This window comes from Euprymna scolopes, chromosome 22, assembly GCF_053919585.1.
Source record: "Euprymna scolopes isolate OS-2025 chromosome 22, ASM5391958v1, whole genome shotgun sequence".
Lineage (NCBI taxonomy): Eukaryota > Metazoa > Mollusca > Cephalopoda > Sepiida > Sepiolidae > Euprymna > Euprymna scolopes.
In genome coordinates, this window is record NC_136503.1 from 93,142,727 (window position 1) to 93,156,852 (window position 14,126).

Here is a 14,126-nt window from a genome sequence, read left to right on the forward strand (position 1 = left end):
GTAGCGCTGATGAATGCAACAGACAAGAACTGCTACTACGACAAGCGAGAAAGTCGCGTCAACGAGAAAGAAAGGGGGCTGCTCAGACTGAAAGAGAGAATGGGGCAGCTAGTGCCACAGCCACAAAAGAACCGGCACTGACCCCTAAACCGTCGTCCCCAAGGGAGAAGCCGGGAAAGTGGCCGACGTTGCCAGGGAGTTCACAAACAATAGACTCGTCCGGTTCTATTATTGCCCCGGGACAGAAATCACCGCTGTTAACAGTGTCACAAACGATAATATCAACACCGCAGACGGCCGCGGCGGCAGTGGTAAAAGACTGGGGCCCCCAGTCGCAACTAACTCCCGGGGATTACCACCGGTTATTCGATACAAAATATAAGGATTTGACTGACGGAAATGTTATTAGAGTAGAACCGAAAACTATGAAAGAACTTTCAAAGAGAATAATATCGTTAGTCTCCATAGACACAAAGAAACGAGCGCTAACCGGTGTGCCGAAAGACGACATGGCGAAAATTCTGGGGGAATTAAATATCCCCGCAACCTATATCTGCCGTAGAAGCTATGCAGTGTGGGATTTACTACTGCCCAAAGAGGAAGACGCCGCCAATATTTTCAAATCGGAACACACGTGGCGACATATTCGACTTAAGCCGGAATATTTAAGTAAGACGCGGACGAACGTGTCTATTTTGGGAGTCCCCTGTATTCTCGGCCCTGAGCAATTAGGGGCCTTTATGAGTCAATATGGGGACGTAGAGTCCGTTATTCCTGTCCGTGGTCCCCGTAACCTTATGGTAGGGGACTACAACCTAAAAATGCGTGTTGACAAGGAAGGATTACAAAACATCCCCCCCATGCTCAGGTGCGACATATGGTCGATGAGCATTATAGTAGAAGGTCGCAGGCCCCACTGTTGGAATTGTCAACAGCAGGGCCATATGGCACGGGAATGTCCGAAAAGAAACCCACAGACAGTAGTAGTAGTAGCAAAGCCGGCGGCAGTGGTACCAGCAGCCCCTGAGAAGCTAACCGGAGGGGGCAAAGAAGCAACAACGTCGGACGGCTGGACTACAGTGGTAAAGAAGAATGGCAGAACCACCAAGACCCCCTCCACAAGAGAGCAGCCCCCTGAGGTACAAGGTCAGCCGGTTCCCACAGTGTCGTCAACGGTCTCTTCCACCAACGTTACCACTAAAGAAGTTGTTAGCGGCCAGAAAAGAATGCATCCGGTCTCCTCGTCTGACTCAGAAGGGGAGCACGATAAGGAAACGGCTACTGTGATAGAGTACCAAGTGCCGAAAAAGGAAACTAAAAAGAAGGCGAGAAAAAACAAGGAGGCAGGGTCCCGTTCCCCGTCCCCTATGAATGTAGAGAAGACTGTCTCTACGGTGCAGCCACCCAAAACCCCTACCCTAACCTCATCGGCTGAACCAAAATCCCCATCCCTTTTCGATACCCCCCCAACCGGTGCCCGCTCGTTGTCCCGGGAGAAGCCGGCGACAAAAACCAACAGCGGTAGAAGAGCCGCCTCTGTATCTCCTGTAAGGAGTGAAAAGACGAAAAAGCTCCCCTACCTTCCTGGAGACCGGATTTGCGAAGTAGACCCCCTTCACGCTGACATGTATATAACGCAGCGCCATAGGGGCCTGATTAAGCCGCTTAGAGAAATGAAAATAATCGACGGGAAAAGTGTTACCAACCCTAAAAACTTCCCAGACGCCCCCCCTAGTCATGACCTTTGTGCGCCATACAAAAACTGGACGCACGAAGGCCATGTGGAATATGATCGACGACGCCAGGGGGGCGATTCCAGATTTAAAGTTGGTGGAAGAGAGGCATGACTCCCTCGATCAGCTGGCGCCGAGATGCGAAGGTAGGGTTCCTATTTACGTCCACCCTTGTTTGTATAGGGCCCTTAAATTAACGTTTCCCCTGGATGTCGGAGGTATTGCGCGAGACGGATGAGTAACGTCCGAGTTGCTTTCGGGCAACCTCGCCCAGTCCTGCGGCACCCTTTCTAGCAAAGACTTTAGGTCGGTGGTTGCGGATATCTAGACACAATGGCCACGTCCTTGAGCTTGTGTAGTTTGAACGTTGAGGGCATGAGGTGCCGAAGCAAAGCCGCTAGGGTACTGAGGGACCTCATGTCGATGAATATAGATGTGGCTGCGTTACAGGAGACTCACTACGATTGCGTTGACGATCATCGGGTGCTGGAGGGGCATTATGATGTCTTTTCAACATACGGTGATAGTCAAAGTAGGGGGGTTTCTTTGTTAGTTAGGCGCACCCTTTCTGCAACGGTTAGCGTTGTTCACATGGATGTTGATGGTAGACTGATCGTGGCCGATGTTGCCGTGGCAAATAGAGCATTTCGAGTCGTCGTGGTGTATGCGCCCAATTGCGTACGGGAGCGGGTTTCCTTTTTCCGGCGGTTGGAGGTGTTTCTCGGGGGTTCGGAACGGTTAATACTAGTGGGTGATTGGAATGCCATCCTTGACCCCAGGGCAGATAAGGTGGGCGGGACTAGCAGGACGGATGGGTGTGAAACCAGTCTGTCGGACCTGATGGCTAGATGCGATCTGGTAGACAGGTATCGGGTGGATCACCCGGGGCGGGAGACGTGGACGTGGCTCTCTAGCAGGCCTTCTGCTTCAAGTACTTACTTGGATCGGTTGTTAGTTAGAAGAGGCAACATAGAATACATATCTTGTCCCACGTTCCACTGGTTAGGCCACTCTGACCACAAACTACTTGTGGCCAGGTTAGACTTAGATAGCAACCCCAAGTTAGCTGGGTACTGGAAGTTAAATACCTCCCTACTGGAGATAGGTGACTTTCGGGAAAGGCTAACTAAACACATACAGAAGGGATTAGTGGGGGCGGTTACCGGGAGTAAGTGGTGGGTAAACGCCAAATCTAGCATTAGAGACTTCTCTGTCAAATATGGCCAACGCCTCGCGCTAGATAGGGCCAAGGCAGAGAAGCGTCTAGAGGATAGACTATCCCGGGCAGTGGCTGGGGGGGATTCCCTAGAAATAGGGTTAGCTAAGGCGGACCTGAGTCGTTTGGCTAGCGAGCGATATCAGGGCCAGGTAGTTAGGGCTAGAATTAAAAAGATGCCCAACGAAGCTGTGAATGTTGACAAAGCCGAACGAGTCTTTTCGCTCGGGCGCAAATCGGATAACTACATTCGTAAAATTCAGAGCCCGGAAGGGGACTCCTTAATGTCGGCTCGGGGGATTTGCGAGCAGTTTCGAGTGCACTTTGAAGATCTCTTTGCGCAGCTGTCCAGGCTCCGCGTCCAGGAGTTTGGCAACTATTTGGCTGGCTCGCCCCGCCTGGAGGCGGCCCGAGCGGCTGGTTGCGATGGTCGGGTTACAGAGTGTGAGGTCATAGCTGCTATGAAGCAGGTCGCCTATAACAGATCACCAGGACTGGATGGACTACCCTACGAACTTTACTTGAGGATGTCGCACATGTTTGTTCCGATTCTGACGGGTGTGTTTAACCACCGGTTTGACACGGGATCTATCCCGAGTCAGGTTACCAAAGGAGTGGTCACACTTCTGAAGAAGAACGACACACATGTTGGGGGGATAGATGATTTTAGGCCAATCACGTTGCTGAATACGGATTTAAAAATCCTGGCCCGAGTGCTGGCGAATCGTTTGCAGATTGTTATCGCTGACTTGGTCGAACCGGATCAGAATTACGCTGTGAAGGGAAGATCAATTCAAAATAATTTGCATTTGATACGTACAGCCATAGAAAATTTAGAAGACGACACTGAAGCCGCGCTGATTAATTTGGATCAGTCCAAGGCATTTGATAGGGTGGATCATCGTTTCCTGATGGCTGTTTTAGAGACCGCCGGATTTGGATCCGGCTTCTGCAGATGGATTTCCATTTTGTATGCTCGGCCGACGGCAGTTGTGCAGATCAACGGGGTGCGGTCGGCGCCGTTCGCGGTTTCTCGGTCGGTGCGACAGGGGTGTCCGTTGTCGCCCTTGCTGTATGTCCTCGCGCTGGAACCATTCCTTAGGAAAGTGAGGACCAGGGTGGCTGGACCGGCCCTGCGCGGAATTGCTCTTCCTGGCGGTGCGCGAGCCAGGGTTTCCGCGTTTGCCGATGATGTCACCGTATTTGTTTCGAGCGTCGTTGATATTATTACGGTGATTAAGGCTCTCAAGCGTTATGAACAAGTTACAGGGAACGTAGTCAATCTCAGCAAATCCGTTGGCCTGAGGTTGGCCGCTTGGCGGGGCTCGAATGCTTTGCCTGGCGCATTTGTCTGGACGGATGGCCCGGTCCGTATTCTGGGTGTTTGGTTTGGACCCGGTCTATGTCTAGATAAGAACTGGTCGGAAGTACAGAGCAAGGTCGAAGCGTCTGTCAGGGTTTGGCTTCGAAGGGGATTGTCCCTTAAAGGTAGGGCGGAGGCATGCGCCACTTATGTGTTTCCGCTGATCCTTTACCGATTGGCTGTACTTCCTCTGCCTGCGGTCCGCATGACGGCCTTAACGCGTGCGCTTTTCTTACTGTTGTGGAATGAGCGACGGCCGCTTGTCCGTAGACAGGTCTGCACTCAACGTCTTGAAGATGGGGGCCTGGGGATGCCTGACCTGGCTAGCCACAAAAATGCCGAAAGGTTGGCGTTCCTGGGTAGAACTCTGATTGAGGAGTCTGATTGGGGTCCCGCGGTCGGTGCAGCTTTTCCCGACCTTATCCCCAATCATTTAATTGAATGCCAAAGAAGGCCGAGAGGGCAATCAAGATTCTTCAACGAATGCCGAAATGCGCTTAGAGCGATGCCAGGGTCCTTGGACCTTGCACAGCCTAGAAGGGCATTATATCGGGGATTAGTGGTGGGGACCGCTTCGGACCCGCTTGGGGAGCGGCTGCAGCTGTCGGAGGGGGAGGTTCGCTCTCTGTGGAATTGGGCGCCAGGCCGGGGATACCTTAACAATTCCGAATTTTCCCTGACCTGGCGATTGGTTAGAAACGCTCTACCCCTCAATGACATATTGTTTAGAATTGGTATGGTATTTAGTCCCTTTTGTCCACGGTGCGACGAAGATAGCTTAGAAACCGTAGAACATGCTTTTTATACTTGTTCCAAGCTCCGTGAATTCTGGGAGTATGTCAGTGAGGTCACGGCTCGCATCGTCCCCGATCAGGTGACGATCCTGGATTTAGCATCCGTTGTCTACAACGCAGATCCCTTGTGGCCTAGGGAGGAACGAATGGTGTTCCTAGCGACCTTGGCCGTAGCTAGACTGGTAGTGTGGGTTTCACGCATAGAGATAGGGCGTGGGGGGGAGCCACCTTCTCATCGGGATCTGATTTTGTATTTTAAACACCAACTTAAAATCAAAATCAGATGCGATAGAAGGAGGTTATCTCGCTCACAGTTTAGTAGGAGGTGGATTCACACCGCTAGTTTATGTGCGTTTGTACGAAACAAGCTTGAGTACGTGTTCCCTGCCTAGGCATGGCACACGCCGACCGTAAAAGCAACCCCCAGACCAGATCAAGATAATCCCGTAGTGGATCAGTCCCTTAGCTAGTTGGTATAAATGAGTTCCATGTCCCCAATTTTTATTTTTAGGTGTTAGGATACCTCCAAAGAAGCCCAGTCCTGATAATTTATTTTAGTCCCAACCCGCCCCGATGTTATTTTTCTTGGAGGTCACCGAATATCCCTTTCCCCCCCCCTTTATTTTGTCCGTAGCTGTGCCCACTCCCTCTTAGGAAGTGCTCCCTTGTTTTCGGCCGATACCGGAAAACAGGAAGCATTTAAAAATCAAATAGGTAAGGGTGGGTCAATACTAACACATTCACCGTTTAACGTTTTATTTGGTTCATTTATTTTTTATTACTGTTATTTTTCTTTATTTTGGGGTGTTTTTAAGGCTCTCATTATCCCCGCCCATCATCCGCATATATCATACACATCACAATTTCATCCGCATATATCATACACATCACAATCTCCATTTTGTCATTATTTCATTGTAAATATAAAGTCAAAAAAAAAAAAAAAAAAAAAAAAGCCATTGTATATAATTTTATTTAAAAAAAAAAAAAAAAAAAAAAAAAAAATTGTACATATTGTCATCTGGGGCTTTAAGTAGATCCAACCCCTAGAGTGAATGCGGTATTGTGGTGATTGCAACTAGTGATAGGGAATAGACAAGTGGACGACCCCCGACACCCATCTTCCCCCCCACACCCTTTTTGGCCTCATGCCACATTTAAAAAGAATTAGTTGCCTGTTTTATATAATTTTAACCCTAAAATTCTGTAAAATTTGTGATTTTTCTTCTTAAATAAATATTTAAATAAATAGAAAAGAGCGTTGAGTTCGGCTGTGTTTTCGTTTTGCTGCTGTCCAGAGACCGGCTGCCGGTCCCTGTTGGGCGGGTGAGCCTTGTTTTTATTTTTCTGCCTCCCCGCGAGGCCATTGACTGTCTTGTTTACGAATTATTTCAGGTTGTCTCTTTTTCCGACTCGACCGGTCTGCGTCTGAGGTGGTTGTTCGAAGTCATATCCAACGGAAACTTCAGCCGGGCCAACCGGGAAGAAGACGCAGAGGAGGAGGGTAACTTGGCCGGGCTCCAGTGCAGACATGTCTAGCCCGGGGTCAGGTTCCCAGAGGGGGCTTCGGCCACCTCTGAGCACAGGATTAGGCCTTGGAAAAAAAAAATTCTACCGCCACGTGGTCCGAGTTCCGACCCCCCGCCTAACCCGGTTTCTGGCGTTCGTGTCCCCGACACACCCGCCGGTTCAGGCCCAGTAGACAGACCACTAGGATGGATTAGTGTTGACCCCCGCACAAAACTCGGTGTTGTCCCCCGCACCGCTAATTTAGGGGAATCGTTTGCGTTAGGCAGCGACTCTCACGTAACTAGTCGTACTGCTGTTCCCGGCAGTAATAGTAGTAGCAGTAGATTTAGGCTAGCTGAAAGAGGTGTTCCGACTCGGTGGAATCACCCGAGGAAGAGGGCTTTAACTGTCAGCCCTCCCGCCCATGGGAGAACGGACCCCCTAGGGTCGGGAATTAAACCAGCAACCTCTGGAGATATCTCAATATGGAGAAGCACCGAGTCGGAACAGACGTTTTCGAACGGGTTGCCAGACGACAGGGAAGATGCCATTAACATGTTAACGCTTTTAGATGAACAGTTGAACGCCGCGAAGCAAGCCGACATAGAATTTAGTAGCAGCGACAGTAGCGCTGATGAATGCAACAGACAAGAACTGCTACTACGACAAGCGAGAAAGTCGCGTCAACGAGAAAGAAAGGGGGCTGCTCAGACTGAAAGAGAGAATGGGGCAGCTAGTGCCACAGCCACAAAAGAACCGGCACTGACCCCTAAACCGTCGTCCCCAAGGGAGAAGCCGGGAAAGTGGCCGACGTTGCCAGGGAGTTCACAAACAATAGACTCGTCCGGTTCTATTATTGCCCCGGGACAGAAATCACCGCTGTTAACAGTGTCACAAACGATAATATCAACACCGCAGACGGCCGCGGCGGCAGTGGTAAAAGACTGGGGCCCCCAGTCGCAACTAACTCCCGGGGATTACCGCCGGTTATTCGATACAAAATATAAGGATTTGACCGACGGAAATGTTATTAGAGTAGAACCGAAAACTATGAAAGAACTTTCAAAGAGAATAATATCGTTAGTCTCCATAGACACAAAGAAACGAGCGCTAACCGGTGTGCCGAAAGACGACATGGCGAAAATTCTGGGGGAATTAAATATCCCCGCAACCTATATCTGCCGTAGAAGCTATGCAGTGTGGGATTTACTACTGCCCAAAGAGGAAGACGCCGCCAATATTTTCAAATCGGAACACACGTGGCGACATATTCGACTTAAGCCGGAATATTTAAGTAAGACGCGGACGAACGTGTCTATTTTGGGAGTCCCCTGTATTCTCGGCCCTGAGCAATTAGGGGCCTTTATGAGTCAATATGGGGACGTAGAGTCCGTCATTCCTGTTCGTGGTCCCCGTAACCTTATGGTAGGGGACTACAACCTAAAAATGCGTGTTGACAAGGAAGGATTACAAAACATCCCCCCCCATGCTCAGGTGCGACATATGGTCGATGAGCATTATAGTAGAAGGTCGCAGGCCCCACTGTTGGAATTGTCAACAGCAGGGCCATATGGCACGGGAATGTCCGAAAAGAAACCCACAGACAGTAGTAGTAGTAGCAAAGCCGGCGGCAGTGGTACCAGCAGCCCCTGAGAAGCTAACCAGAGGGGGCAAAGAAGCAACAACGTCGGACGGCTGGACTACAGTGGTAAAGAAGAATGGCAGAACCACCAAGACCCCCTCCACAAGAGAGCAGCCCCCTGAGGTACAAGGTCAGCCGGTTCCCACAGTGTCGTCAACGGTCTCTTCCACCAACGTTACCACTAAAGAAGTTGTTAGCGGCCAGAAAAGAATGCATCCGGTCTCCTCGTCTGACTCAGAAGGGGAGCACGATAAGGAAACGGCTACTGTGATAGAGTACCAAGTGCCGAAAAAGGAAACTAAAAAGAAGGCGAGAAAAAACAAGGAGGCAGGGTCCCGTTCCCCGTCCCCTATGAATGTAGAGAAGACTGTCTCTACGGTGCAGCCACCCAAAACCCCTACCCTAACCTCATCGGCTGAACCAAAATCCCCATCCCTTTTCGATACCCCCCCAACCGGTGCCCGCTCGTTGTCCCGGGAGAAGCCGGCGACAAAAACCAACAGCGGTAGAAGAGCCGCCTCTGTATCTCCTGTAAGGAGTGAAAAGACGAAAAAGCTCCCCTACCTTCCTGGAGACCGGATTTGCGAAGTAGACCCCCTTCACGCTGACATGTATATAACGCAGCGCCATAGGGGCCTGATTAAGCCGCTTAGAGAAATGAAAATAATCGACGGGAAAAGTGTTACCAACCCTAAAAACTTCCCAGACGCCCCCCTAGTCATGACCTTTGTGCGCCATACAAAAACTGGACGCACGAAGGCCATGTGGAATATGATCGACGACGCCAGGGGGGCGATTCCAGATTTAAAGTTGGTGGAAGAGAGGCATGACTCCCTCGATCAGCTGGCGCCGAGATGCGAAGGTAGGGTTCCTATTTACGTCCACCCTTGTTTGTATAGGGCCCTTAAATTAACGTTTCCCCTGGATGTCGGAGGTATTGCGCGAGACGGATGAGTAACGTCCGAGTTGCTTTCGGGCAACCTCGCCCAGTCCTGCGGCACCCTTTCTAGCAAAGACTTTAGGTCGGTGGTTGCGGATATCTAGACACAATGGCCACGTCCTTGAGCTTGTGTAGTTTGAACGTTGAGGGCATGAGGTGCCGAAGCAAAGCCGCTAGGGTACTGAGGGACCTCATGTCGATGAATATAGATGTGGCTGCGTTACAGGAGACTCACTACGATTGCGTTGACGATCATCGGGTGCTGGAGGGGCATTATGATGTCTTTTCAACATACGGTGATAGTCAAAGTAGGGGGGTTTCTTTGTTAGTTAGGCGCACCCTTTCTGCAACGGTTAGCGTTGTTCACACGGATGTTGATGGTAGACTGATCGTGGCCGATGTTGCCGTGGCAAATAGAGCATTTCGAGTCGTCGTGGTGTATGCGCCCAATTGCGTACGGGAGCGGGTTTCCTTTTTCCGGCGGTTGGAGGTGTTTCTCGGGGGTTCGGAACGGTTAATACTAGTGGGTGATTGGAATGCCATCCTTGACCCCAGGGCAGATAAGGTGGGCGGGACTAGCAGGACGGATGGGTGTGAAACCAGTCTGTCGGACCTGATGGCTAGATGCGATCTGGTAGACAGGTATCGGGTGGATCACCCGGGGCGGGAGACGTGGACGTGGCTCTCTAGCAGGCCTTCTGCTTCAAGTACTTACTTGGATCGGTTGTTAGTTAGAAGAGGCAACATAGAATACATATCTTGTCCCACGTTCCACTGGTTAGGCCACTCTGACCACAAACTACTTGTGGCCAGGTTAGACTTAGATAGCAACCCCAAGTTAGCTGGGTACTGGAAGTTAAATACCTCCCTACTGGAGATAGGTGACTTTCGGGAAAGGCTAACTAAACACATACAGAAGGGATTAGTGGGGGCGGTTACCGGGAGTAAGTGGTGGGTAAACGCCAAATCTAGCATTAGAGACTTCTCTGTCAAATATGGCCAACGCCTCGCGCTAGATAGGGCCAAGGCAGAGAAGCGTCTAGAGGATAGACTATCCCGGGCAGTGGCTGGGGGGGATTCCCTAGAAATAGGGTTAGCTAAGGCGGACCTGAGTCGTTTGGCTAGCGAGCGATATCAGGGCCAGGTAGTTAGGGCTAGAATTAAAAAGATGCCCAACGAAGCTGTGAATGTTGACAAAGCCGAACGAGTCTTTTCGCTCGGGCGCAAATCGGATAACTACATTCGTAAAATTCAGAGCCCGGAAGGGGACTCCTTAATGTCGGCTCGGGGGATTTGCGAGCAGTTTCGAGTGCACTTTGAAGATCTCTTTGCGCAGCTGTCCAGGCTCCGCGTCCAGGAGTTTGGCAACTATTTGGCTGGCTCGCCCCGCCTGGAGGCGGCCCGAGCGGCTGGTTGCGATGGTCGGGTTACAGAGTGTGAGGTCATAGCTGCTATGAAGCAGGTCGCCTATAACAAATCACCAGGACTGGATGGACTACCCTACGAACTTTACTTGAGGATGTCGCACATGTTTGTTCCGATTCTGACGGGTGTGTTTAACCACCGGTTTGACACGGGATCTATCCCGAGTCAGGTTACCAAAGGAGTGGTCACACTTCTGAAGAAGAACGACACACATGTTGGGGGGATAGATGATTTTAGGCCAATCACGTTGCTGAATACGGATTTAAAAATCCTGGCCCGAGTGCTGGCGAATCGTTTGCAGATTGTTATCGCTGACTTGGTCGAACCGGATCAGAATTACGCTGTGAAGGGAAGATCAATTCAAAATAATTTGCATTTGATACGTACAGCCATAGAAAATTTAGAAGACGACACTGAAGCCGCGCTGATTAATTTGGATCAGTCCAAGGCATTTGATAGGGTGGATCATCGTTTCCTGATGGCTGTTTTAGAGACCGCCGGATTTGGATCCGGCTTCTGCAGATGGATTTCCATTTTGTATGCTCGGCCGACGGCAGTTGTGCAGATCAACGGGGTGCGGTCGGCGCCGTTCGCGGTTTCTCGGTCGGTGCGACAGGGGTGTCCGTTGTCGCCCTTGCTGTATGTCCTCGCGCTGGAACCATTCCTTAGGAAAGTGAGGACCAGGGTGGCTGGACCGGCCCTGCGCGGAATTGCTCTTCCTGGCGGTGCGCGAGCTAGGATTTCCGCGTTTGCCGATGATGTCACCGTATTTGTTTCGAGCGTCGTTGATATTATTACGGTGATTAAGGCTTTCAAGCGTTATGAACAAGTTACAGGGGCCGTAGTCAATCTCAGCAAATCCGTTGGCCTGAGGTTGGCCGCTTGGCGGGGCTCGAATGCTTTGCCTGGCGCATTTGTCTGGACGGATGGCCCGGTCCATATTCTGGGTGTTTGGTTTGGACCCGGTCTATGTCTAGATAAGAACTGGTCAGAAGTACAGAGCAAGGTCGAAGCGTCTGTCAGGGTTTGGCTTCGAAGGGGATTGTCCCTTAAAGGTAGGGCGGAGGCATGCGCCACTTATGTGTTTCCGCTGATCCTTTACCGATTGGCTGTACTTCCTCTGCCTGCGGTCCGCATGGCGACCTTAACGCGTGCGCTCTTCTTACTGTTGTGGAATGAGCGACGGCCGCTTGTCCGTAGACAGGTCTGCACTCAACGTCTTGAAGATGGGGGCCTGGGGATGCCTGACCTGGCTAGCCACAAAAATGCCGAAAGGTTGGCGTTCCTGGGTAGAACTCTGATTGAGGAGTCTGATTGGGGTCCCGCGGTCGGTGCAGCTTTTCCCGACCTTATCCCCAATCATTTAATTGAATGCCAAAGAAGGCCGAGAGGGCAATCAAGATTCTTCAACGAATGCCGAAATGCGCTTAGAGCGATGCCAGGGTCCTTGGACCTTGCACAGCCTAGAAGGGCATTATATCGGGGATTAGTGGTGGGGACCGCTTCGGACCCGCTTGGGGAGCGGCTGCAGCTGTCGGAGGGGGAGGTTCGCTCTCTGTGGAATTGGGCGCCAGGCCGGGGATACCTTAACAATTCCGAATTTTCCCTGACCTGGCGATTGGTTAGAAACGCTCTACCCCTCAATGACATATTGTTTAGAATTGGTATGGTATTTAGTCCCTTTTGTCCACGGTGCGACGAAGATAGCTTAGAAACCGTAGAACATGCTTTTTATACTTGTTCCAAGCTCCGTGAATTCTGGGAGTATGTCAGTGAGGTCACGGCTCGCATCGTCCCCGATCAGGTGACGATCTAGCATCCGTTGTCTACAACGCAGATCCCTTGTGGCCTAGGGAGGAACGAATGGTGTTCCTAGCGACCTTGGCCGTAGCTAGACTGGTAGTGTGGGTTTCACGCATAGAGATAGGGCGTGGGGGGGAGCCACCTTCTCATCGGGATCTGATTTTGTATTTTAAACACCAACTTAAAATCAAAATCAGATGCGATAGAAGGAGGTTATCTCGCTCACAGTTTAGTAGGAAGTGGATTCACACCGCTAGTTTATGTGCGTTTGTACGAAACAAGCTTGAGTACGTGTTCCCTGCCTAGGCATGGCACACGCCGACCGTAAAAGCAACCCCCAGACCAGATCAAGATAATCCCGTAGTGGATCAGTCCCTTAGCTAGTTGGTATAAATGAGTTCCATGTCCCCAATTTTTATTTTTAGGTGTTAGGATACCTCCAAAGAAGCCCAGTCCTGATAATTTATTTTAGTCCCAACCCGCCCCGATGTTATTTTTCTTGGAGGTCACCGAATATCCCTCCCCCCCCCTTTATTTTGTCCGTAGCTGTGCCCACTCCCTCTTAGGAAGTGCTCCCTTGTTTTCGGCCGATACCGGAAAACAGGAAGCATTTCAAAATCAAATAGGTAAGGATGGGTCAATACTAACACATTCACCATTTAACGTTTTATTTGGTTCATTTATTTTTTATTACTGTTATTTTTCTTTATTTTGGGGTGTTTTTAAGGCTCTCATTATCCCCGCCCATCATCCGCATATATCATACACATCACAATTTCATCCGCATATATCATACACATCACAATTTCCATTTTGTCATTATTTCATTGTAAATATAAAGTTAAAAAAAAAAAAAAAAAGAAAAGCCATTGTATATAATTTTATTGTTTTTAATAAAAAAAAAAAAAAAAAAAAAAAAAATTGTACATATTGTCATCTGGGGCTTTAAGTAGATCCAACCCCTAGAGTGAATGCGGTATTGTGGTGATTGCAACTAGTGATAGGGAATAGACAAGTGGACGACCCCCGACACCCATCTTCCCCCTCCCACACCCTTTTTGGCCTCATGCCACATTTAAAAAGAATTAGTTGCCTGTTTTATATAATTTTAACCCTAAAATTCTGTAAAATTTGTGATTTTTCTTCTTAAATAAATATTTAAATAAATAGAAAAGAGGGTTTTTAATATGAATATCAATACACACAAAAGGAAAACGAATTTATAGGAGTAAAGAAGATGGATATAAAAGTGAATGCGTCTGTGTGTGCGTGTACATTTACCTACACAATAACTGTCAATTTTAAGTCTACAGATTCGAAATTTGATATACTGGGTACTGAGATTTGGGAAAATCTTTGTGATCGGTTTTCGGCCAGAAATATGGCTGTTAAGGGGTCAAAGTTCAACGATTTGACCTTTGAAAACTCTACCAAACTCCTCCGACAATTTTGGGTCTAAACACTTGAAATTTTAGATACAGATTCCTTGGACACGGATCTAACTTAATAACTTGATTTGAGCCCCAAACAATAAATGTTAAAGGGTCATAATAGGGGTCAAAGTTAAAAAAAAAAATTGACCTCTGCGGCCTCTACCAAATTACTCAGACAATTTCTGGTCTAAACATTTGAAATTTTACATAAAGGGTATTTAGAGATAGGGCAAGCTTTTTAATCGGTTTGGGTCGAAAATCTTTAGTT